Genomic DNA, 25,688 nt, shown 5'->3' with positions numbered 1-25,688 from the left:
TCTCCGCTACTTTCATCCCTCCATTCCCAGTTGAGGGATGGGGGTAAATATGACGCCTTCATATTTCTACATATCAAAGCTCCGCTCTCAAGCTCGGGCTGTTTTCTCCCTAAGTGGCGAGGGGGATTGTACAGCACACAACTCGGAGCGAGAACTTTTATAAAATGAGGACATCACAGCTAGCAGCGAAGGCAGCAGAGACAGCTGCTGTTGCATCGTATTGGCTCCTTCCATTTCTCAGTCTCTCAGTCTTCTCAGTCACAGGAAGGAATCCTGCACCAACGCCAGACACACAGGCAGGAAAACAGCTGGTTGGTTGGCGTCTTGTAAATGCTGATGCCTTTTCTTTCCATCTCTCCTGCCATCCAAGGATCACTCCTCCGGAAGTCTGATCCTTTCAGCTTGCCGTCTGTCTGCCTGCCTGACTCATAGACCCTCTGAGCAGCACCTCATGGATTTCATAGGAGAGATAGTAGGGTGGAGGGTGGAGGGGAGGTGAATGCTTTAGCGTTGGTGATGGAGGAAATTGTTTCAATTAAGAGGCAGAGAGTGACGGGCGACACTGGGAATGCAGTCTCTCAGTGAGAACAATGGAGAGTGTGAGAGAGTCTAACGGCAATCATTGTCTGTCACTTTCATATTGAATCTTCTGAAAAGCCCAAGCCACATGGTGATGGAGTTGAGAGAGTACTGTATGTGGGATCCTTCCGTGTCTGAGATGAACGAGCCATAAACTGCTTAGCTTTTCACATTCTCACAGGGTTATTTTCTCTTTCTCTCTCTCCGTCTCTTTCACAAGCCTCTCTCCCAGGCCTCTCTCCCTCTATCCCTCTCGCTCTTTCCTGCGCTCTCATTCTCTCTATGCTCTCTTGTTCTCTCTCTTGTTTTCTCCCCATCCGTCTCTCTCCTGCTCTCTTGTTCCCTCTCTCCGTCCTTCACAGGCTTATTTCATTCTCTCTCTGTCTCTTTCCTGCTCTCTCGTTCTCTCCATCTCTCTCCTGTTACTTTTCCCCTGAAAGTGACAGAGCACTTGCTGGTTTTAGTAAAATCTGACGTTTAGAGCATTTAGGTGACTTCCCTGCAGATGTAAAAGGCGGAACAGTTATTCAGTTTTTCATTTACATATTTCCCTGCTGACAGAGGCAAACTAAGTTACAAATTGAGCATTTTTACTTTCCCCTGTTTAGTTCAAGGAAAGCTCTGTAGCTCAGTTGGTAGAGCATGGCACTAGATACGCCAGGATAGTGGGTTTGATTTGCAGGACCACCTATACGTAAAATGTATGCACAAATGACTGTAAGGCGCTTTGGATAAATGTGTCTGCTAATATGGCACATATACAGTGCCTTGCGAAAGTATTCGGCCCCCTTGAACTTTGCGACCTTTTGCCACATTTCAGGCTTCAAACATTAAGATATACAACTGTATTTTTTGTGAAGAATCAACAACAAGTGGGACACAATCATGAAGTGGAACAACATTTATTGGATATTTCAAACTTTTTTAACAAATCAAAAACTGACAAATTGGGCGTGCAAAATTATTCAGCCCCCTTAAGTTAATACTTTGTAGCGCCACCTTTTGCTGCGATTACAGCTGTAAGTCGCTTGGGGTATGTCTCTATCAGTTTTGCACATCGAGAGACGGACATTTTTTCCCATTCCTCCTTGCAAAACAGCTCGAGCTCAGTGAGGTTGGATGGAGAGCATTTGTGAACAGCAGTTTTCAGTTCTTTCCACAGATTCTCGATTGGATTCAGGTCTGGACTTTGACTTGGCCATTCTAACACCTGGATATGTTTATTTTTGAACCATTCCATTGTAGATTTTGCTTTATGTTTTGGATCATTGTCTTGTTGGAAGACGAATCTCCGTCCCAGTCTCAGGTCTTTTGCAGACTCCATCAGGTTTTCTTCCAGAATGGTCCTGTATTTGGCTCCATCCATCTTCCCATCAATTTTAACCATCTTCCCTGTCCCTGCTGAAGAAAAGCAGGCCCAAACCATGATGCTACCACCACCATGTTTGACAGTGGGGATGGTGTGTTCAGCTGTGTTGCTTTTACGCCAAACATAACGTTTTGCATTGTTGCCAAAAAGTTAAATTTTGGTTTCATCTGACCAGAGCACCTTCTTCCACATGTTTGGTGTGTCTCCCAGGTGGCTTGTGGCAAACTTTAAACAACACTTTTTATGGATATCTTTAAGAAATGGCTTTCTTCTTGCCACTCTTCCATAAAGGCCAGATTTGTGCAATATATGACTGATTGTTGTCCTATGGACAGAGTCTCCCACCTCAGCTGTAGATCTCTGCAGTTCATCCAGAGTGATCATGGGCCTCTTGGCTGCATCTCTGATCAGTCTTCTCCTTGTATGAGCTGAAAGTTTAGAGGGACGGCCAGGTCTTGGTAGATTTCCAGTGGTCTGATACTCCTTCCATTTCAATATTATCGCTTGCACAGTGCTCCTTGGGATGTTTAAAGCTTGGGAAATCTTTTTGTATCCAAATCCGGCTTTAAACTTCTTCACAACAGTATCTCGGACCTGCCTGGTGTGTTCCTTGTTCTTCATGATGCTCTCTGCGCTTTTAACGGACCTCTGAGACTATCACAGTGCAGGTGCATTTATACGGAGACTTGATTACACACAGGTGGATTGTATTTATCATCATTAGTCATTTAGGTCAACATTGGATCATTCAGAGATCCTCACTGAACTTCTGGAGAGAGTTTGCTGCACTGAAAGTAAAGGGGCTGAATAATTTTGCATGCCCAATTTTTCAGTTTTTGATTTGTTAAAAAAGTTTGAAATATCCAATAAATGTCGTTCCACTTCATGATTGTGTCCCACTTGTTGTTGATTCTTCACAAAAAAATACAGTTTTATATCTTTATGTTTGAAGCCTGAAATGTGTCAAAAGGTCGCAAAGTTCAAGGGGGCCGAATACTTTCGCAAGGCACTGTAACTGTTTTAATATAAATTATTGGATGCCTAATTAGCTAGAATAGTAGGACCACAAAATTATGTATGTTTGGGTTTGTTTTTGTGTGCTGCATGTGCACCACTTGCATTTGAATGTTCTACCACAGGTCCGATCCTACAATCCCATTCTGGGTGCTGTCAGGCTGCGCTTTGAGGCTGCTCCTCCCTGTCTCAGTATGAGTCTGAGGTATCAGAGGGTTCAACACGGGTGCTCCTGGTAACGCTCCCTGTAACTCTGTTTATACAGCCTCCCCATCAAGACTCCTCTCTCTACCCTTTATATGTTACATGGAGGAGCACAAAAGGCCCCGGTGAGACAGCACTCCCCTCCTGCTGCTGTAACAAGTATGTCCCCTGTGTGTGTCAGGATCAGGGAAACTAGTCCTACACACCTGTTTTATCAACCTTACTGTAGGATGGAACTGGTGTCATTGACTTGGGTTTAAATTGAACCACATTTAAATGGATAAATATAGTGATAGCACAATCTCCTATAAACGAGGAGTTGGCTGTATCTGGCCTTAAAGCTGCAACACTTGCAACACAGTTGAATTGGAGCTACTGCTAAGAGATGGAAGCTACAGGATTTGATACTGGTGGATGTAAAAGGCTTTTGGATGGATTGAAGCTACAGCCAGCCGAGTGGACGCTAGAGTCCATGTCTATCTTGTATCTCCATTCCAGTCAAACTGCATCTCTTATTTAAACTGTGTTCATTTACAGAACTCAGAACTGGGCATGCTGAATTTTTTATCCAAGTAGATTCCTCTGACAACAAACACTAAAAGGTGTGTTTGGGTGAAATCCTACAGTACCCCCGAGCCTTGTTCCTGAGATACTGCTCGGCAGTGGAGAGAGTATATCCTCAACCCTAAACCTAAGCAAAACACTTTGGCTTTGGTTTCTGCATATATAATTATGCTATACCAAAATAAACATAATGTTCAAAAGCAGAGACTCTGAGATCATTCAGTGCTTTTGAAATCTGTAGCCTATCTCTGCTGCTCTGTATCAGCTCAATGGACAGCACCCTATAGCAAGGCTGTTTTGATAATAAATATACGCTACAAGATACAATCTATACAAAAGTATGTGGACACCCCTTCAATTTAGTGGATTCGGCTATTTCAGCCACACTTATTGCTGACAGGTGTATAAAATCAAGCACACAGCCATACAATTTCCATTGACAAACATTGGCAGTAGAATGGCCTTACTGAAGAGCTCAGTTATTTTCAACATGGCACAGTCGTAGGATGCCACCTTTCCAACAAGTCAATCGTCAAATTTCTGCCCTGCTAGAGATGCCCTGGTCAACTGTAAGTGCTGTTATTGTGAAGTGGAAACGTCTAGGAGCAACAACGGCTCAGCCTCGAAGTGGTAGGCCATCGTCTGTCCTCGGTTGCAACACTCCCTACCGAGTTCTAAACTGCCTCTGGAAGGAACGTCAGCACAAGAACTGTCTGTCGGGACCTTCATGAAATTGATTTACATGGCCGACAGCCGCATACAAGCCTAAGATCACTATGCGCAAAGCCAAGCATCCGCTGGAGTGGTGTAAAGCTTGCCGTCATTGGACTCTAAAGTGATGAATCAAGCTTCACCATCTGGCAGTCTGACGTTTGAATCTGTGTTTGGCAGATGCCAGGAGAACACTACCTACCCGAATGCATAGTGGCAACTGTAAAGTTTGGTGGAGGAGGAATAATGGTCTGGGGCTGTTTTTCATGGTTCGGGCTAGGTCCCTTGTTCCAGTGAAGGGAAATCTTAACGCTACAGCCAGGGGCGCAACTTTGGTTTTAGAAGTGGGGAGGGGGCATAACTTAGTGGGGGGTCTATGGGTACTCCCCACTTGGGCATCTAAAGCTAATTTCCTGCATTTCTACACAATCTAATATGGCCCATGGCCGTTCTATCTCTCTATTTAGAACAATAAAAAGTCAGCAAAAATGCCCACAGTCATCAAACTAGGTAAAATATAATGATTAAATATGTTTAAGTGATTGATAATTCAATAATCATAGTTGCATAGTTGCATAAAAGCATTTCGCTGCACTCACAATAACATCTGCTAACCATGTGTATGTGAACAATACAATTTGATTTGATTGTGTTGCCCCTTTAACCAATAGCCTAACAAATGAACAAATTACAAAAAAGTACAAAGACTTAACTTTTGATTGTCTTTATTAAGACATCCTCTGTATCAAATTTCAGCCAGACCACCCAGCCAGCCTGCACACACCGACCCCCACCAGTCTCATCATTAATGTAGTAACAGCAGTTACCTTGCCAGCTAGATCAGTCAACTTAAGAGTAAACAGTTTCTCCTCTGCTTGCTTTTACAACTCTGAGAAAACTGCGCAACATCTCTTCTATTTGAGTACTTTCGAAGCCAATTTCTGATTTCCATTGTGACAGATTAGCTGGTTTGAGCTAGTTAAATAGGCCAAGGCTAATTTACAGCTAGCTAAGAAGCTAACTAAACTCGGTAGTGGAGGGATATGAGGCAGAGTTGAGTGAAGTAGCTTTATAAATCAAAATCAAATATTACAGGCGGGTCACGTATTCACTTATCCTACCACAGATGAGAAATGAGACAGATATTTTCCCCTGATTTTTATGGAAACCCAAAGGAGTCATACCTAACTGCCCAGTGGCTTTGCATAGCCCCCCTACAAACATCGCGGCGTGCCCTGTCCATTGTGCTGACACAGCTCAGCGGGGTCCATACTTCATGAAGGGTTTATTGTGTAAACTACTGTAGTGTGCTAGTACATCTAACTGTAGCCGATGTGGGACGGCTAGCTAGTTAGCTGTGTGTGCATTAGCAGAGTCCGTTACAAAAAAACACAAATAAAATAAAATAAAATTGTATTTCTCAAACGCTTACTTACAAGCTCTTAACCAGCAATGCAATTCAAATAAATATAGCTAATAAAATATTTATAAAATAAACTCAAATTTAAAAAATAGAATCAATCAAAAGGTGACACATAAATGTATATAACAATAACGAGACTATATACAGCGGGTAATATGCGGTGGTACAGGTTAGTCTAGGTAATGTGTAAAATGACTATGCATACTGTAGATAATAAACAGCGTGTAGCAGCAGTGTAAAAACAAAGGGGGTTCAATGTAAACATTCTACTTATGGCTTGAGGTAGAAGCTGCTAAGGAGAGTTCTGGTCCTAGACTTGGCGCTCCAGTACCGCTTGCCTTGTGGGAGCAGAGAAAACAGTCTATGACTTGGGTAACTAGAGTCTTTGACCATTTTTGGGCCTTCCTCTGACACCGTGTAGTATATAGGCAGGAAGCTTGGCCCCAGTGATGAACTGGACCGTATGCACCACCCTCTGCAGCGCCTTACGGTCAGTTGCCATACCAGGCAGTGATGCTACCGGTCAGGATGCTCTCAATGGTGCACCTGTAGAACTTTTTGAGGATCTGGGGAGGGGGAAAAGGTTTTGTTGTGCACTCGTCACAGCTGTCTTGGTGTGTTTGGACCATGATAGTTTGTTGGTGATGTGGACACCAAGGAACTTGAAACTATCAACCCGCTCAACTTTAGTCCCGTCGATGTTAATGGGGGCCTATTCGGCCCTCCTTTTTCTATAGTCCATGATCAGCTCTTTTGTCTTGCTCACTATGAGAGAGAGGTTGTTGTCCTGGCACCACAGTGCCAGGTCTCTGAGCTCCTCCCCATAGGCTGTCTCATTGTTGTTGGTGATCAGGCCTACCACTGTTGTGTCATCAGCAATGACATGCTTGGCCACACAGTTGTTGGGGAACAGGGAGTACAGGACGGGACTGAGCACGCACCCCTGAGGGGCCCCAGTGTTAATGATCAGCATGGCAGATGTGTTGTTGCCTACCCTTACCACCTGGGGCTGGCCCGTCAGGAAGTCCAGGATCCAGTTGCAGAGGAAGGTGTTTAGTCCCAGGATCCTTAGCTTAGTGATGAGCTTTGTGGGCACAATGGTTTTGAACACTGAGCTGTAGTTAATGAACAGCATTCTCACATAGGTGTTTCTTTTGTCCAGGTGTGAAAGGGCAGTGTGGAGTGCGATTGAGATTGCGTCATCTGTGGATCTTTTGAGGCGGTATGTGAATTAGAGTGGGTCTAGGGTTTCTGGCATGATGGTGTTGATGTGAGCCATGACCAGTCTTTCAAAGCACTTCATGGATACCAACGTGAATGCTACGGGGTGGTAATCATTTAGGCTGGTTACCTTCGCTTTCTTGGGCACAGCGACTATGGTGGTCTGTTTGAAACATGTAAGTATTACAGACTCAGTCAGGGAGAAGTTGAAAATGTCAACATAGACACACCAGTTAGTCTGCGCATGCTTTGAGTAAAAGTCATGGTAATCCGCCTGGCCCTGCGGCTTTTTGAATGTTGACCTGCTTCAAGGTCTTGCTCACATTAACTACAGAGACATTGATCACACAGCCATCCAGAACAAGCTGGTGCTCTCATGCATGCTTCAGTGTTGATTGCCTCGAAGCGAGCATATAAGGCATTTAGCTCGTCTGGTAGGCTATCGTCACTGTGCAGCTCATGGCTGGGTTTCCCTTTGTAGTCCATAATAGTTTTCAAGCCCTGCCACATCCGACGAGCTTAAGAGCCGGTGTAGTAGGATTCAATCTTTGTCCTGTATTGACGCTTTGCCTGTTTTATGGTTCGTCTGAGGGCATAGCGAGATTTCTTATAAGTGTCCGAATTAGTGTCCCGCTGCTTGAAAGCGGCAGCTCTAGCCTTTAGGTCAGTGCGGATGTTGCCTGTAATCCATGGCTTCTGGTTGGGAAATGTATGTACTGTCAACGTGGGGAAGACGTCGTCGATGCACTTATTGATGAAGCCGGTGACTGAGGTGGTATACTCCTCAACACAACTGGATGAATCCCGGAACATATTCCAGTCTGTGCTAGGAAAACAGTCCTGTAGCGTAGCATCTGCGTCATCTGACCACTTCTGTATTGAGCGAGTCGCTGGTACTTCCTGCTTTAGTTTTTGCTTGTAATCAGGAAACAGGAGGATAGAATTATGGTCAGAGTAGCCAAATGGAGGGTGAGGGACAGCTTTTGGGCTCTTGAGTGGCGCTGCGGTCTAAGACACTCCATCTCAGTGCAAGAGGCGTCATTACAGTCCCTGGTTCGAATCCAGGCTGTATCACATCCGGCTGTGATTTGGAGTTCCGTAGGGCGGCACACAATTGTCCCAGCGTCGTCCGGGTTTGGCTGGGGTAGGCTGTCATTGTAAATTGGAATTTGTTCTTAACCGACTTTCCTAGTTAAATAAAATATTATAATTGTATGCGTCTCTGTGTGTGGAGTGAAGGTGGTATAGAATTTTTTTCCCTCTGGTTGCACGTGACTTTCTGGTAGAAATGAAGTCAAACTGATTTAAGTTTGCCTGCATTAAAGTCCCCGTCCACTAGGAGCGCTGCTTCTGGATTAGCATTTTCTTGTTTTCTTTTGGCTTATACAGCTTGTCGAGTGCGGTCTTAGTGCCATTATCAGTTTGCTGTGGTAAATAGACTGCTACGAATAATATAGATGATAACTCTCTTGGTAGATAGGGTGGTCTACAGCTTATCATGAGGTATTCTACCTCAGGCGAGCCATACCTCAAGACTTCTTTAATATTAGACATTGCGCACCAGCTGTTATTGAGAAATAGACACAAACACCCACCCCTTGTATTACCAGACGTAGCTGCTCTGTCCTGCCAAAACACAGAGAAGCAAGCCAACTCTATATTATCCATGTCATCGTTCAGCCAAGTCTCTGTGAAACATAAGATATTACAGTTTTTAATGTCCCATTGGTAGAATAGTCTTGATCAAAGATCGTCCAGTTTGTTTTCCAATGATTACACATTGGCCATATTGGTGTTATGGTGAGTGAATGAGGACCCAAAAGCGAACTAACTTAAACAGAGCTTCTTTAATAACCAAACATAGGTAGGCTCAGATAGACCGGCAGATTCCGACAGGACAGGACAAGGTTACAGCAAACATGGCTCAGGCATGAAACACAACAAACAAGAATCCGACAAGGACAGGAACAGAAACAGAGAGAGATATAGGGACCTAATCAGAGGGAAAAAGGGAACAGGTGGGAAACAGGGTGAATGGGTAGTCAGAGGAGACAAGGAACAGCTGGGGGAAAGCGGGGGAGAAAAGGTAACCTAACAACGACCAGCAGAGGGAGACAGGGTGAAGGGAAAGGACAGAGACAAGACACAACATGACAGTACATGACAGTACCCCCCCACTCACCGAGCGCCTCCTGGCGCACTCGAGGAGGAAACCTGGCGGCAACGGAGGAAATCCTCGATCAGCGCACGGTCCAGCACGTCCCGAGAGGGAACCCAACTCCTCTCCTCAGGACCGTACCCCTCCCAATCTACGAGGTACTGGTGACCACGGCCCCGAGGACGCATGTCCAAAATTCTACGGACCCTGTAGATGGGTGCGCCCTCGACAAGGATGGGGGGGGGGGGGGGGGGAAGACGAGCGGGGGCGCGAAGGACGGGCTTGATGCAGGAGACATGGAAGACCGGGTGGACGCGACGAATGTATCGCGGAAGAAGAAGTCGAACTGCGACAGGATTAATGACCCGAGAAATACGGAACGGACCAATGAACCGCGGGGTCAACTTGCGAGAAGCCGTCTTAAGGGGAAGGTTCTGAGTGGAGAGCCAAACTCTCTGACCGCGACAATATCTAGGACTCTTAGTTCTACGCTTATTAGCAGCCCTCACAGTCTGCGTCCTATAACGGCAAAGTGCAGACCTGACCCTCTTCCAGGTGCGCTCGCAACGTTGGACAAAAGCCTGAGCGGAGGGGACGCTGGACTCGGCGAACTGAGATGAGAACAGCGGAGGCTGGTACCCGAGGCTACTCTGAAAAGGAGATAGCCCGGTCGCAGACGAAGGAAGCGAGTTGTGGGCGTATTCTGCCCAGGGGAGCTGTTCTGACCAAGACGCAGGGTTACGAAAAGAAAGACTGCGTAAGATGCGACCAATAGTCTGATTGGCCCGTTCTGCTTGACCGTTAGACTGGGGGTGAAAGCCGGAAGAGAGACTGACGGAAGCCCCAATCAAACGGCAAAACTCCCTCCAAAATTGAGACGTGAATTGCGGACCTCTGTCCGAAACGACGTCTGACGGAAGGCCATGAATTCTGAAAACATTCTCGATGATGATTTGTGCCGTCTCTTTAGCAGAAGGAAGCTTAGCAAGGGGAATGAAATGAGCCGCCTTAGAGAACCTATCGACAACCGTAAGAATAACAGTCTTCCCCGCTGACGAAGGCAGTCCGGTGACAAAATCTAAGGCGATGTGAGACCACGGTCGAGAGGGAATAGGAAGCGGCCTGAGACGGCCGGCAGGAGGAGAGTTACCGGACTTAGTCTGCGCGCAGACCGAACAAGCAGCCACGAAACGACGCGTGTCATGCTCCCGGGTGGGCCACCAAAAACGCTGGCGAATGGAAGCAAGCGTACCCCGAACGCCAGGGTGGCCGGCTAACTTGGCAGAGTGAGCCCACTGAAGAACGGCCAGACGAGTAGGAACGGGAACGAAAAGAAGGTTCCTAGGACAAGCGCGCGGCGACGGAGTGTGAGTGAGCGCTTGTTTTAGCTGCCTCTCAATTCCCCAGACAGTCAACCCGACAACACGCCCCTCAGGGAGAATCCCCTCGGGGTCAGTGGAGGCTACTGAAGAACTGAAGAGACGAGACAAAGCATCAGGCTTGGTGTTCTTAGAGCCCGGACGATAAGAAATCACGAACTCGAAACGAGCGAAAAACAGCGCCCAACGCGCCTGACGCGCATTAAGTCGTTTGGCAGAACGGATGTACTCAAGGTTCCTATGGTCAGTCCAAACGACAAAAGGAACGGTCGCCCCCTCCAACAACTGTCGCCATTCGCCTAGGGCTAACCGGATGGCGAGCAGTTCGCGGTTACCCACATCATAGTTACGTTCCGACGGCGACAGGCGATGAGAAAAATACGCGCATGGGTGGACCTTGTCGTCAGAGAGGGAGCGCTGAGAAAGGATGGCTCCCACGCCCACCTCTGACGCGTCAACCTCGACAACGAACTGTCTAGAGACGTCAGGTGTAACAAGGATAGGAGCGGATGTAAAACGATTCTTGAGGAGATCAAAAGCTCCCTGGGCGGAAACGGACCACTTAAAGCACGTCTTGACAGAAGTAAGGGCTGTGAGAGGAGCTGCCACCTGACCGAAATTACGGATGAAACGACGATAGAAGTTCGCGAAGCCGAGAAAGCGCTGCAGCTCGACGCGTGACTTAGGGACGGGCCAATCAATGACAGCTTGGACCTTAGCGGGATCCATCTTAATGCCTTCAGCGGAAATAACAGAACCGAGAAATGTGACGGAGGAGGCATGAAAAGTGCACTTCTCAGCCTTCACAAAAAGACAATTCTCTAAAAGGCGCTGGAGGACACGTCGAACGTGCTGAACATGAATCTGGAGTGACGGTGAAAAAATCAGGATATCGTCAAGGTAAACGAAAACAAAGATGTTCAGCATGTCTCTCAGGACATCATTGACTAATGCCTGAAAGACAGCTGGAGCGTTAGCGAGGCCGAAAGGAAGAACCCGGTATTCAAAGTGCCCTAACGGAGTGTTAAACGCCGTCTTCCACTCGTCCCCCTCCCTGATGCGCACGAGATGGTAAGCGTTACGAAGGTCCAACTTAGTGAAAAACCTGGCTCCCTGCAGGATCTCGAAGGCTGAAGACATAAGAGGAAGCGGATAACGATTCTTCACTGTTATGTCATTCAGCCCTCGATAATCTATGCAGGGGCGCAGAGACCCGTCCTTCTTCTTGACAAAAAAAAAACCCCGCTCCGGCGGGAGAGGAGGAGGGGACTATGGTACCGGCGTCAAGAGCTACAGACAAATAATCTTCGAGAGCCTTACGTTCGGGAGCCGACAGAGAGTATAGTCTACCCCGGGGGGGGGGGTGGTTCCCGGAAGGAGATCAATACTACAATCATACGACCGGTGTGGAGGAAGAGAGGTGGCCCTGGACCGACTGAACACCGTGCGCAGATCGTGATATTCCTCCGGCACCCCTGTCAAATCACCAGGCTCCTCCTGTGAAGAAGAGACAGAGGAAACAGGAGGGATAGCAGACATTAAACATTTCACATGACAAGAGACGTTCCAGGAGAGGATAGAATTACTAGACCAATTAATGGAAGGATTATGACAAACTAGCCAGGGATGGCCCAAAACAACAGGTGTAAAAGGTGAACGAAAAATTAAAAAAGAAATGGTTTCACTATGATTACCAGAAACAGTGAGGGTTAAAGGTAGCGTCTCACGCTGAATCCTGGGGAGAGGACTACCATCCAGGGCGAACAAGGCCGTGGGCTCCTTTAACTGTCTGAGAGGAATGTCATGTTCCCGAGCCCAGGTCTCGTCCATAAAACAGCCCTCCGCCCCAGAGTCTATTAAGGCACTGCAGGAGGCTGACGAACCGGTCCAGCGTAGATGGACCGACAAGGTAGTGCAGGATCTTGAAGGAGAGACAGGAGTAGTAGCGCTCACCAGTAGCCCTCCGCTTACTGACGAGCTCTGGCCTTTTACTGGACATGAAGTGACAAAATGACCAGCGGAACCGCAATAGAGACAGAGGCGGTTGGTGATTCTCCGTTCCCTCTCCTTAGTCGAGATGCGGATACCTCCCAGCTGCATGGGCTCAGCACCCGAGCCGGCAGAGGAAGATGGTAGTGATGCGGAGACGGAGAGCGCGAGCTCCTTTCCACGAGCTCGGTGACGAAGATCAACCCGTCGCTCAATGCGAATAGCGAGTTCAATCAAGGAATCCACGCTGGAAGGAACCTCCCGGGAGAGAATCTCATCCTTTACCTCTGCGCGGAAACCCTCCAGAAGACGAGCGAGCAAGGCCGGCTCGTTCCAGCCACTGGAGACAGCAAGAGTGCGAAACTCAATAGAGTAGTCTGTTATGGATCGATTGCCTTGACATAGGGAAGACAGGGCCCTGGAAGCCTCCTCCCCAAAAACAGATCGATCAAAAACCCGTATCATCTCCTCCTTAAAGTCCTGATACTGGTTAGTACACTCAGCCCTTGCCTCCCAGATTGCCGTGCCCCACTCACGAGCCCGTCCAATAAGGAGAGATATGACGTAGGCGACACGAGCAGTGCTCCTGGAGTAAGTGTTGGGCTGGAGAGAAAACACAATATCACACTGGGTGAGGAACGAGCAGCATTCAGTGGGCTCCCCAGAGTAACACGGCGGGTTATTGATTCTGGGCTCCGGAGATTCGAAAGCCCTGGAAGTGGCCGGTGGATCGAGGCGGAGATGGTGAACCTGTTCTGTGAGGTTGGAGACTTGGGTGGCCAGGGTCTCAACGGCATGTTGAGCAGCAGACACTTCCTGCTCGTGTCTGCCTAGCATCGCTCCCTGGATCCCGACGGCTGAGTGGAGAGGATCCGAAGTCGCTGGGTCCATTCTTGGTCGGATTCTTCTGTTATGGTGAGTGAATGAGGACCCAAAAGCGAACTAACTTAAACAGAGCTTCTTTAATAACCAAACATAGGTAGGCTCAGATAGACCGGCAGATTCCGACAGGACAGGACAAGGTTACAGCAAACATGGCTCAGGCATGAAACACAACAAACAAGAATCCGACAAGGACAGGAACAGAAACAGAGAGAGATATAGGGACCTAATCAGAGGGAAAAAGGGAACAGGTGGGAAACGGGGTGAATGGGTAGTCAGAGGAGACAAGGAACAGCTGGGGGAAAGCGGGGGAGAAAAGGTAACCTAACAACGACCAGCAGAGGGAGACAGGGTGAAGGGAAAGGACAGAGACAAGACACAACATGACAGTACATGACAATTGGGCTCTGAAAATATGAAATATGCTTATTCAAGTCACTGAGGGAGAGAGGGGAATGTATAATGTTAACATTCTGTCCGGATATGCTATTGCTAGCCGTTAGGGATCCTATGGGAGGAGAAGAGACACAGTCTGGTACAAGTTAACATGACAGCTGTGAGTTGGGGAGGAGTGAGAAATTTAGGGTCGAAGTCAGGTCAGATGAAGTGAGGAAGAACAGATATCACTAAGGTTCTGTCTAGCAACATAGATGCATTGGCTGTTCAGATGTGTAGAAGGAGGCCCAGCATAGGAGAAAGGGTTAATTATCAATGCTTGTGTGAATATGTATTTTGCGTTATACAGCTGTATGACCCAATGGGTGAATAAACTTGGTTCAAGCTTTACTAATCGTCCGTGAGTTTTACGAGGTTCATTTAGAACCTAACAGACAATACTACCGAAGGTAGTGGGTGTTTACCTACTTGTCGGCGTATTCTTACAAGGCACCCCGCCCTTCTCCCTCTTTTAATCTGTCTTTTCTTCACTCTGATGACAGGGATTTGGGCCTTACCTTGACAAAGCAGTGTATCCTTCGCATCGGACTCATTAAAGAAAAAATATTTGTCCAGGTAAGTAATTGCTGTTCTGTAATCTTTGTCCCGAAGCTATTTTCGGTCATAAGAGACGGTAGCAACATTATGTATAAAATGAGTTACAATAAATGCGAAAAAGCTATCAAAATAGCACAGTTGATTAGGAGCCCATAAAACGGTTGCCCTTCCCTCCGGCAGCCCTTCCCTCCGGTGCCATTCAAATCTTATTTTAATGCTAGTAAAAAAATATACTTTAAAAAACTAAAGATGCCAAAATGTAGATAACTTTGTAGATTTATCCATGGTTCTGGATGACAATGTAAATACCAAATAATAAATCCTGCTGTACTCACTATACCACCAGCTCTGGAAAGTACATTAGTTTGATCTTATTCTCACTAGTTGCACCCAGATTATCTGTCATACACTGTTGAACGCAGCAGTGGTGAAAAGGGAACTGGTAAGTGGCACAGTGGGATTTTGCTGTAAAAGTGTTTTCGCCATGAGTGAGTCTTGGAGTCGCTTTGGAAAGTGTATATGCATGCACACACACACACACACACACACACACACACACACACACACACACACACACACACACACACACACACACACACACACACACACACACACACACACACACACACACAAACACACCCCTAATATATTTTCATAGTTCCCAAACAGTAATAAGAGTGAACAGAAGTTCAGTGTTTGGGATCCATCTGAATAAATTAAGCTCAGTATCCATAATTGAGAGGCAAATGCATGGAAAATGGTTGTACATCACATTTAATTTCAGTGACAAAGCATTTTAGAGCCGGCGGGTGGCTTGTATTGTGTCCTAGCTGAAGTTGGGGTCATGTAGGCCTTGATTATGTGACAATGTTAATTGAACTGATTTAGTTTGTAGCAGGAGGACCCCTGGGAATTGCTGTCCGAAGGTGTTGGGTGTTGAAGTTGAGAAGCTTTTCTGAGTGCTCTGCTGTTGCTTTGTTCTGGGTGCTAGAGTAGTCATGTGTGTGTGTGTGTGTGTGTGTGTGTGTGTGTGTGTGTGTGTGTGTGTGTGTGTGTGTGTGTGTGTGTGTGTGTATTTCTCATGTATGGCTGCTATTTTCATCAGAACATAAGCACTTTTCTGCTTTAGTGTACAATATAATATTTTGAATGCTATGAAATGTATAAATATGAAGTCTGTTTTCTATTTCTGTTTTCTACTTTTTGATGATCGTCATTTCAAAAACATACTGTAATAGGGCATAATGCAAAAAGTCAAATAAGGTATAATATGTTTTATTTGAGTTTAACTGTTGTTTTCACTGTAGCTCCAGCTAATTCAGCCAATTGAGTTGTAAACCTTGGTTACTAAATGGAACCTGTGTCTCCTGATCCCTAGCAGTTGAACCTCCCTGGATCTGTATCCGGTGTAAGTACAACCCTAGTATTGATGTGCAGTATGGCTTTGTGTAAGCACATACAAAAAGGGAGAGTTGACTTAAACCTCAACAAAAGACAGTAAGCTTGAGGTGAGTGAGGGGGTGTATGGGGCAGGAAAGGAGTTTTAGTTGTGGTCACTAAAGCACCCTATTACCTCTATGGAGTACTACATTGTACCACAACCATATGGGCCTTGGTCAAAAGTAGTGCACTGTAGGGAATAGGGTGCCATTTGGGACACAACCTAAGTCTACTGTCACCAGATGGGGTGTTTTGTTGGTTGGATCTCTGTCTCTTTGTAACAAAACAATGACAAATTTAGCCCTTTACCCCTCCCTCTCCCTCTCAACCTTTATTGTTCGGCTGGTGACGAGATTGGGAAGGCATTTATTGTATCTGCAGCTCTGTAGTCTTAGATATGTGAGTGTGCATTGTGTCAGATGGCACTCAGTCTCACAGTCTGGTCTAGTCTGCGCACTCTTATGTAGACTACCGTATACCCCCTGATCAAAGGATAATGCACAGACTGTCGCTTGCCCTCCCCTGGGCCCTGACAGTTGGAGGGAAGAGTCTTGCATAATTGAAAAGTCCTAGCATAAAGAGTTTTGCTGGTGCACAGGATTGTTGTCGGTGATGACTACTGTAGCATTCACCTCAATAGAACACCTAAAAGGCATCGGTTAATGTGTGTCAAGCAATGCATTAGTGTCAATACCAGTTGGTATTGTTGTGTGTACTTCTTTCACCTCTCAACAACTCTGCTGATCAAGGGGAAGGCTGATTGTGAGAGAGAAAGAGAGAGTTAAGGAGGGTCATGGTTCATCAAGAACTGTGACTTGGAGTGAGAATTGGTTCAGCCCCTTAGCCCCCATGGCTATGTCTTGCTGATGGGGAGGGTTGGTTGTCAAGGACTGTGATCAGTGAAGTTGTTCTACCTTGGAGTGAATCTACCCTCATATCCAGATGGCTGAACCAGCCTTTAGTCTCTGGGATGAGGTGCAGTAGGGGGGTCAGGGAGGGGCAGTAGGGGTGCCTAGCCAGAGCCAAAGAGCCATCTAGGGAGGAGAGAAGAAAGATCAGTATATCACTCCAGTCCACTCACTACGAAGTAAGAGCATAAAGATCCAAGGAGCCTATCCAGCCAAGGAGCTGGGAATACCAGACCTTCATCATTAAACTGATAGTTGCAGAAATTAGGATTAGATTAGGATTAGCACTATGCTCAGATTACAGCAGGAATAAAGGTTATTCATTGGTAATTATACCCTAATGCACAAATGACCACATCTCGACAGGTTTGTAATTGGTTAAAGCTGCAATATTTAACTTTTTGGGCGACCTGAACAAATTCACATAAAAATGTGAGTTACAGATCTGTCATTCTCATTGAAATCAAGTATAAGAAGCGGTAGTTCTGTTCTATGTGTACTATTTCTATGCTTCCTGTTCTTAAATGTAGTTTTTGCATTTTACATTCGGTTTTGTACACCAGGTTCAAACAGCTGGAAATATTTCTGGTTATGGAAAAGACATTTCACAGCAATTCAGACTGGACAATGGTTCTCTACACTATACTTTCTTGCTTTGTCACATAAACTGAAATTAGGTGAACTATTAGAATTTCAGCAACCAGGAAATGGCGGAGCGATTTCTGCATAGTGCACCTTTAAAAGATACCACATTGTAATGCCTTTCGCTGGAGACAAATATAACTTTCCCTTTTGATACTAGTGGTTTTTTTAATGTTATCAATTATCATTCCAGCAATGATCTTGGCCCCGTCTGTTCTCCACACATTTGTTCCCTGTAACCATCCATACCAGCCCAGCCACAGTTGGGTTTGTTGAGATGGAGTGAGATGAGATGAATAATTCAGCAGTCGAGAAGCGGCTTCAGCACCAGTGGGGCCTTCATAGCTGCCAACTCCCGCTTACTGTGGCCATTAAGTTAACAAGCAATATTTGTATTTATCAGCAGGTCTGGGTGGTTAGCAGCATTCAAACTCCAAAGACGCAGACAGACAGACAAAAGAGAGAGAGGAGGGAGACACAGAGTCAAGGCAGCAGGTTGATATGTCAAGAAAAACTGAGGTGAAGTGCTGACACGCCAACGTCTTAGCAGATAACGCTTAAATCGTTTTTCCTCCAAAACATCAGCAGTAAAGGTTCAAAGAGATATAGCCATAATACAAATTTTCGGAGTAAGTAGTGGTGTTTGAAGTTATTTTATGGGATTTTGCTGTAAGGCCCAGAATTGATTTGTAGAAGGGATAAAAGGGAGATACTATATCGTCAGAGCTTTGTCGGAACAATCTTAGCATCCATTTGTAGTTCCGCCAATATGCCTGCAGGCTATGTAGGTGGGGTGAGGGGGGCTTGTTGGCATTGACATTATATAGCAGAATGAATTGTGCTGAGTTTACACCTCCTGCTGTTTACGCTCTGCTCTTTCATAATCTTTCATGAACCATACAATGTTTTATTTAATGTCCTGGGTCAGAGAGAAACTTGAGAAAAAACATATTAATAATGAAACGTATAGTACTGGGGAGGAAGAGAGGGAGAGGAGGAAAAGGAGAGGAGGAGAAAGAGATGGAGAGGGAAAAATGGATTTGAGGCTTCTCAGCAAACAGGTCAGCGGGATCTTTTCAAGTCTGCAGCTTCAGTGCAGTCAATAGTTTAAAAACTTGTGTTATTTCTGAATGTGAGACTAGCTCGCTTGTATTTTTTCTACCTACATGACAAATGCCTTGCTGTCCAGTGCCTTGCTGCTGTGGTTGAAAAAAGGCTATTCTAACATAAAAGGCAAGAAAATAGAGATTCTCAGGTCCTATACGGTTAAAATAATCCATATGGTTTTACCAAAGATAATTTAAATAAAGAGGCCCAGAATCTGCTTCTTCAATCGAGTTTGGAGTATCGAATTACAATACATATAGAATTGTGAGAATCGCAGGACATTTAAGTATCTAAGTATCGTGAAAATATCAAATCTTGAAGTCCATGGCAATTCCCAGCCCTGTTACATACCCAATCTTACAAGGCCACAACACACACACACACACACACACACACACACACACACACACACGCACACACGCACACACGCACACACACACACACACACACACACACACACACACACACACACACACACACACACACACACACACACACACACACACACACATGTAATACAGTATCTGAGTTCCCCACATCTCTCCAGGACATTTTAGGTCTACCAGATGAAAGAGTCAGATCTCAGAGTCTTGCCACCTTCAGAGGAAGGTCCAGGGGCTGTGTGACTTATTTATGATTCTCCTGCTACCTGGTGCTCCCTGTCCTACACTCCCCTCCCCTCCCTCTCCCTGGTCCCCTCCACTTCCATCTCTCCCCCTGCCCTATGCTCCCGTCTCCCCTGCTCCTTCTCCACCTGCACGTCCTACTATTCTCCCCTCTCCACCTCCCCTCTCCCCCTGTGGTATACCCCTCCTCCCTGTCCTATATACACTCTACCCCTGCGCCCTCTCCTCTCGCCCTCTCTTCCTCCCTGTTCTATGCCCCTATCTCCCCTCTCCTTCTTCACTCTCCCTCTCCACACTATAAGCAATGTAGGCTCACAGGGCTGGCTCCGTTGCTTTCATATGATGAAACTCCCCCTATTCCTGTCCCCCATCTCATCCTATTTAAAAGGTGTGCCTTTCGTGATAAGGTGTGCCTGTGCTAATAATTGGTGTGTAGGGAGAGAAAAATGTGTTTATGTGAGTAATTGAGATGCCATTAACACCTGATGCAGCTGCTCCACTAAGGAAATAGCACCCCTCTGGTTTATCTGGGTCACTGCATGCTATGCATAGAGGTCCTATAGTGCTTCAACATTTACCAGATATCTAGATTAGAGAGCCATGTAAATAGATCTTTCAGTTTTGGCTTGATTTTATATTGCTATTATTAGATTTTTATCTTTCAAAATAAGGTGCCAGTATACATACAGTCACTTTCTCAAAACTCTAAGGCAAGGCATGTTTAAACTTCTTTTATTTTTTAATTAACCTTTATTTTACTAGGCAATTCAGTTAAGAACCAATTCTCATTTACAATGACGGCCTACCCCGGCCAAACCCTAACCCGGACAATGCTGGGCCAATTGTGCACCGCCCTATGGGACTCCCAATCACGGATGGTTGTTATACAGCCTGGAATCGAACCAGGGTCTGTAGTGACGCCTCTAGCACTGAGATGTAGTGCCTTAGACCTATGGGACCGCCAATCACGGACGATTGTGATACAGCCTGGAATCGAACCAGGGTCTGTAGTGACGCCTCTAGCACTGAGATGCAGTGCCTTAGACCGCCACTCGGGAGCCCCAGGTAAGATGCATTTGTTCTAATGCTGTAATAACACATAAGTCCTTGGTTCAATGTAAACAAAGGCATTGTGGCATTGCACCACAGTTTATTGAAGTACAATGCTAACAGTTGTAATATTTCATACATTGTATAGTACTGTATGATAATCATCATAGAGACTAAACTTTTCACAAACTAAACAATCAGATGGCTTGTTTTTTGTTCAACACAACATCCTTAAATGTGCTGGTATAATTTAGTACTTTAGTACTCTAGTACTCTCTTAGCCACAGTGTGTGACAATGGTTTGCATTCTACAGGGCAAAAATAAAATAAATAAATAAAACCATTACAAGTATCTCTTTGTTTATCACGATGGGTACATATTGTGTACATGATTTAGCCTGAGTGGTGTTAGCTAGCATTCCTGGGATGGGAGGAAAATTCTTCATATCTATTTGAACTGCTAGCTAACATACCCAAATATTTTATACTAATATTCCTTCAGTTGCATCACTCAAGGCATTGCATGCTCTAAGCTTTATCTTTTAAAATCTCTTTTTAATCGACCGTGCTAAAATGTTAATTCCATACGCCTACTCTAAAACACACTCCCTTCTATTTCCTTTGTCAGAGGCTTTTTGTACGGGAAATATGTTACTAATGGGTTATGAATTAATAACCACCCAAACTGAATTTGATTTTTATACAAGGTGATTCTAGAAAGCCATGCCACACAGAGCCGCCCACCGCATTTTCAGCATTTTCTGGACGAGTGCTTCCTTACATTTTCCTTGGTCCTATAATGCATCCTTTGTCATCATCCCCATCGTCCCAGCCAGTAATGTAACTCCCTAGGAACTTCTCCTGGTGTAATTTACTTACCAAAGCCAGGCCCATTAATTTTCTATTATTGTGAAAAGATGATTTGTGTTTTGGGGGCCTGTCTGTATGTTTTATGTTTTATTTAGTTCCTCAGCCGGGTAACATGAGGCACTGGCTAATGGAACATAGTCACACAGGCCTCATTCCCATTCTGACATTTAACTACTGAGCCGCTGTGCACTTGTTAATGTGTCCTCCCCAAGCACCTTAATTCAACTTGAAATTCCTAATGGAACTCACTATCGTTGGTGGTGGTGGGTCTTCAGAGATGTCGAGGGGAAGGGAAGGGGTGGGGGCGACAGCAACTTAACACGTAAATTCACTTGCCTGAGTCGGGGCTGTGTGTCTAGCGACTTAAATGCTCCAGTGGTTGTGTGTCTAGAGGGAGACTGGAGAGAACATCTTCTGAAATAACCTCTCCGGTTCCTGTAAGTGTCTTTTTCTGATCCCCTATTTTTTATGATAGACACAGTGATATAAGATTGGACATGTTGGTACCAAATCACTTCAGTTGATGACTAGTTACATTTCCTCAACAACAATGCAGTTATTGTCTTTTATGATGCCTTTTGATACCTTATGATGGCTAGACAGACATTTGTTTGAATTTTAGCCATGCTCTGCCACAGCAAACAGTCATTACTATATTAACAACATTATCTTTATATCATAAACATCACTATAATCCAAACTACAAACTGGAACTAGCACATTTTCCTTCCCTGGTAGAAACGGGAAGTTTCGACTTCCTGTGTAATTTTCTGCTCATAGTGAATCAAAAAGTCTGCCATTCATACCAAATGCAGTTACCTCTTGTTAAAGTACAGTGCATTCAGGAGAGTTTTCAGACCCTTGATCCACATTTTGTTACATTACAGCTTTATTCTAAAGTGGATATTTTTTTTAAACTCCTCAGCAATCTAGACAAAATACCCCATACGTTCTTAGAAATGTTTGCTAATTTAAAGAGAATGAAAAACAGAAATACCTTATTTACATAAGTATTCAGACCCTTGCTATAAGACTTGAAATTGAGCTCTGGTTCATCCTGTTTACATTGATCGTCCTTGATATGTTTTTAGAACTTGATTGGAGTCCACCTGTGGTAAATTCAATTGATTGGACAAGATTTGGAAAGGCACACACCTGTCTATATAAGATCCCACAGTTGACAGTGCATGTCAGAATAAAAAACCAAGCCATGAAGTCAAAGGAATTGTCCGTAGAGCTCCGAGACAGGATTGTGTTGAGGCACCTATATGGGGAAGGGTACCAAACAAATTCTGCAGCATTGAAGGCCACCAGGAACACAGTGGCCTCCATTCTTAAATGTAAGGAGTTTGGAACCACCAAGAGACTTCCTAGAGCTGGCTGCCCGGCCAAATAGAGAAATCGGGAGAGAAGGCCCTAGGTCAGGGAGGTGACCAAGAATAAAATAGTCACTCTGATAGAGCTCTAGAGTTCCGCTGTGGAGAAGGGAGAACCTTCCAGAAGGACAACCATCTATGCAGCACTCCACCAATCAGGCCTTTATGGTAGAGTGGCCAGAAGGAAGCCACTCCTCAGTAAAAGGCACGACAGGATGCTCTCAATTTTGCATCTGTAAAAGTTTGTTATGGTCTTAGGGGCCAAGCCAAATTTATTCAGCCTCCTGAGGTTGAAGAAACGCTGTTGCACCTTCAACACCGCACTGTCTGTGTGGGTGGACCATTTTAGATTGTTGGTGATGTGTATGCCAAGGAACTTGAAAACGTTTTACCTTCTCCACTACTGTCCCGTCGATGTGGATAGAGGCGTGCTTTTTCCTGAAGTCCACAGTCATCTCCTTCATGTTGTTGAGAGAGTTTATTTTCCTGGCACCACTCTGCCAGGGCACTCATCTCCTCCCTATAGGCTGTCTCGTTGGTAATCATGCCTACAACTGTTGTGTCGTCTGCAAACTTGATGATTGTGTTGGAGGCGTACGTGGCCACGCAGTCATGGGTGAACAGTGAGTACATGAGGGGGATGAGCAGGTGGGGCCCCTGTGTTGAAGATCAGTGAAGTGGAGGTGTTGTTTCCTACCTTCACAACCTCGGGGGCAGCCCGTCAGGAAGTCCAGGATCCAGTTACATAGGGTGGGGTTCAGACCCAGGACCCTAAGCTTAATGATGAGCTTGGAGGGTACTATGGGGTTGAAGGCCTAGCTATAGTCAATGAACAGCATTCTTATATAGGAATTCCTCTTGCCCAGATGGGATAGGGCAGTGTGCAGGGTGTTGGCGATTGCATTATTTGTGGATCTATTAGGGCGGTAAGCGAATTGTAGTGGGTCTAGGGTGGCAGGTAAGGTAGAGGTGATATGATCCTTAACTAGCCTCCCAAAGAACTTAATGATGAAAGAAGTGAGTGCCAGAGATTGTCATTTAGTTCAGTTACCTTTGCTTTCTTGGGTACAGGATCAATGGTGGACATCTTTAAGCAAGTGGTGACAGCTGAATGGCATAAGGAGAGATTGAATATGTCCGTAAACACTCCACCCAGATGGTCTGCCCACGCTCTGAGTATGCGGCTAGGGATGCAGTCTGGGATGGCAACCTTGCGAGGGTTAACATGTTTAAATGTCTTACTCACTTTGGCCACGGAGAATGAGATTCCACAGTCATTGGAATCAAAGCTAGGAAAGAAGGTGTTTAGCTTGTCCGGGAGCAAAATGTCGGTGTCCGCGACGTGGTTGGTTTTCCCTTTCTAATCCGTGGTTGTCTGTAGACCCTGTGTGAGCCGTTGAATTACAACTCCACTTTGTCTCTGTAATGAAGTTTTGCCTGTTTGATTGCCATACAGTGTCTTGCAAAGTTATTCACCCCCCTTGGCGTTTTTCCTATTTTGTTTCATTACAAGCTGTAATTTAAATATATTTTTATTTGGATTTCATGTGATGGACATACACAAAATAGTCCAAATTGGTGAAGTGAAATATAAAGTTAAATTATATTTTTCTTTATAAAAAAGAAAAACTGAAAAGTGGTGAGTGCATATGTATTCACCCCCTTTGCCATGAAGCCCCTAAATAATTACCTTCAGAAGTCACATAATTAGTTAAATAAAGTCCTCCTGTGTGCAATCTAAGTGTCACATGATCTGTCACATGATCTCAGCATATATACACCTGTTCTGAAAGGCCCCAGAGTCTGCCACACCACTAAGCAAGGGGCACCACCAAGCAAGCGACACCATGAAGACCAAGGACATCTCCAACAGGTTAGGGACAAAGTTGTGGAGAAGTACAGATCAGGGTTTGGTTATAAAATATATCCGAAACTTTGAACATCCCACAGAGCACCATTAAATCCATTATTAAAAAATGTAAAGAATATGGCACCACAGCAAACCTGCCAAGAGACGGCCGCCCACCAAAACTCACGGATCAGGCAAGGAGGGCATTAGTCAGAGAGGCAACAAAGAGACCAAAGATAACCTTGAAGGAGTTGCAAAGCTCCACAGCAGAGATTGGAGTATCTGTCCATAGAACCACTTTAAGCCGTACACTCCATAGAGTTGGGCTTTACGGAAGAGTGGCCAGAAAAAAGCCATTGCTTAAAGAAAAAATGAGCAAACACGTTTGGTGTTCACCAAAAGGCATGTGGGAGACTCCCCAAACATATGGAAGAAGGTACTCTTGTCAGATGAGACTAAAGTTGAGCTATTTAATAAGTAAAACATACTGCAAAGTTTCTTAGGAGCTAGAAGCAGAGCTGCCATGTCTGTCGGCGCCATCTTGCCAATCAGCTCCCAATATCCTCTCGTTGTCCCTAAACCATACGCTAGCCGGTTCCATTTGGTTGACACCTGTACCAAAAAATGCATGTTGCTCTAAGTCCCTTCTGCAATTAAAAAAAAATTCTAACACCACAACCGACTTTCCAGGAGACGTGCATTACCAGCAAATCTTCGGCAAGAGGACCAAACAGTTGGTGGTTAAGAAACCGTACACGACTTTCGGCAGAGTCTTATCCAGCTGGCCGTTCACCGTAGACATGACAAGACCATTCACCATAAGCACAGTCTCAGCTTCTCCAGCCAACCATGCTGAACACCATTGCCAATGTACCAAAGCCGGACAAAGGACTATGGCTGCGCAACCCAACTCTGATCTTTGTTCACTAACTGAACTTTTGACCAATCAGATCAGTTCTGAAAAAGATCTGATGTGATTAAGATCAATCAGTGTGAAAAAGATCAGAAATGGGCTGCCTGTGTAAACGCATTCATAGTCCTTCATTCGGCTTTGGTACACTGGCAATGGTGTTTGGCATTGTGGGCCTAATCTGGAGTTTATCAACCAGCTAATTATTAGAATCAGATTAGGATTGGAGTGTATATTGTTGCCCTCTTATGTTTTTCACTGAAATTGTCCCCATCATCCTATCTGAATGTTTGTTTTGTCTTGTTCATTTTAAAGATGATGATACAACAATAAAAAGAAAACACGTATGTTTTTTTTCATTGTATTATCTTAACCAGATCTATTGTGTTATATTCTCCTACATTCAATTCACATTTACACAAAC

This window comes from Oncorhynchus mykiss, chromosome 5, assembly GCF_057628025.1.
Source record: "Oncorhynchus mykiss isolate SJ-2025 chromosome 5, ASM5762802v1, whole genome shotgun sequence".
Classification (NCBI taxonomy): domain Eukaryota; kingdom Metazoa; phylum Chordata; class Actinopteri; order Salmoniformes; family Salmonidae; genus Oncorhynchus; species Oncorhynchus mykiss.
The sequence above is the reverse complement of the archived record's forward strand: the minus strand, read 5'-3'. Positions refer to the sequence as shown.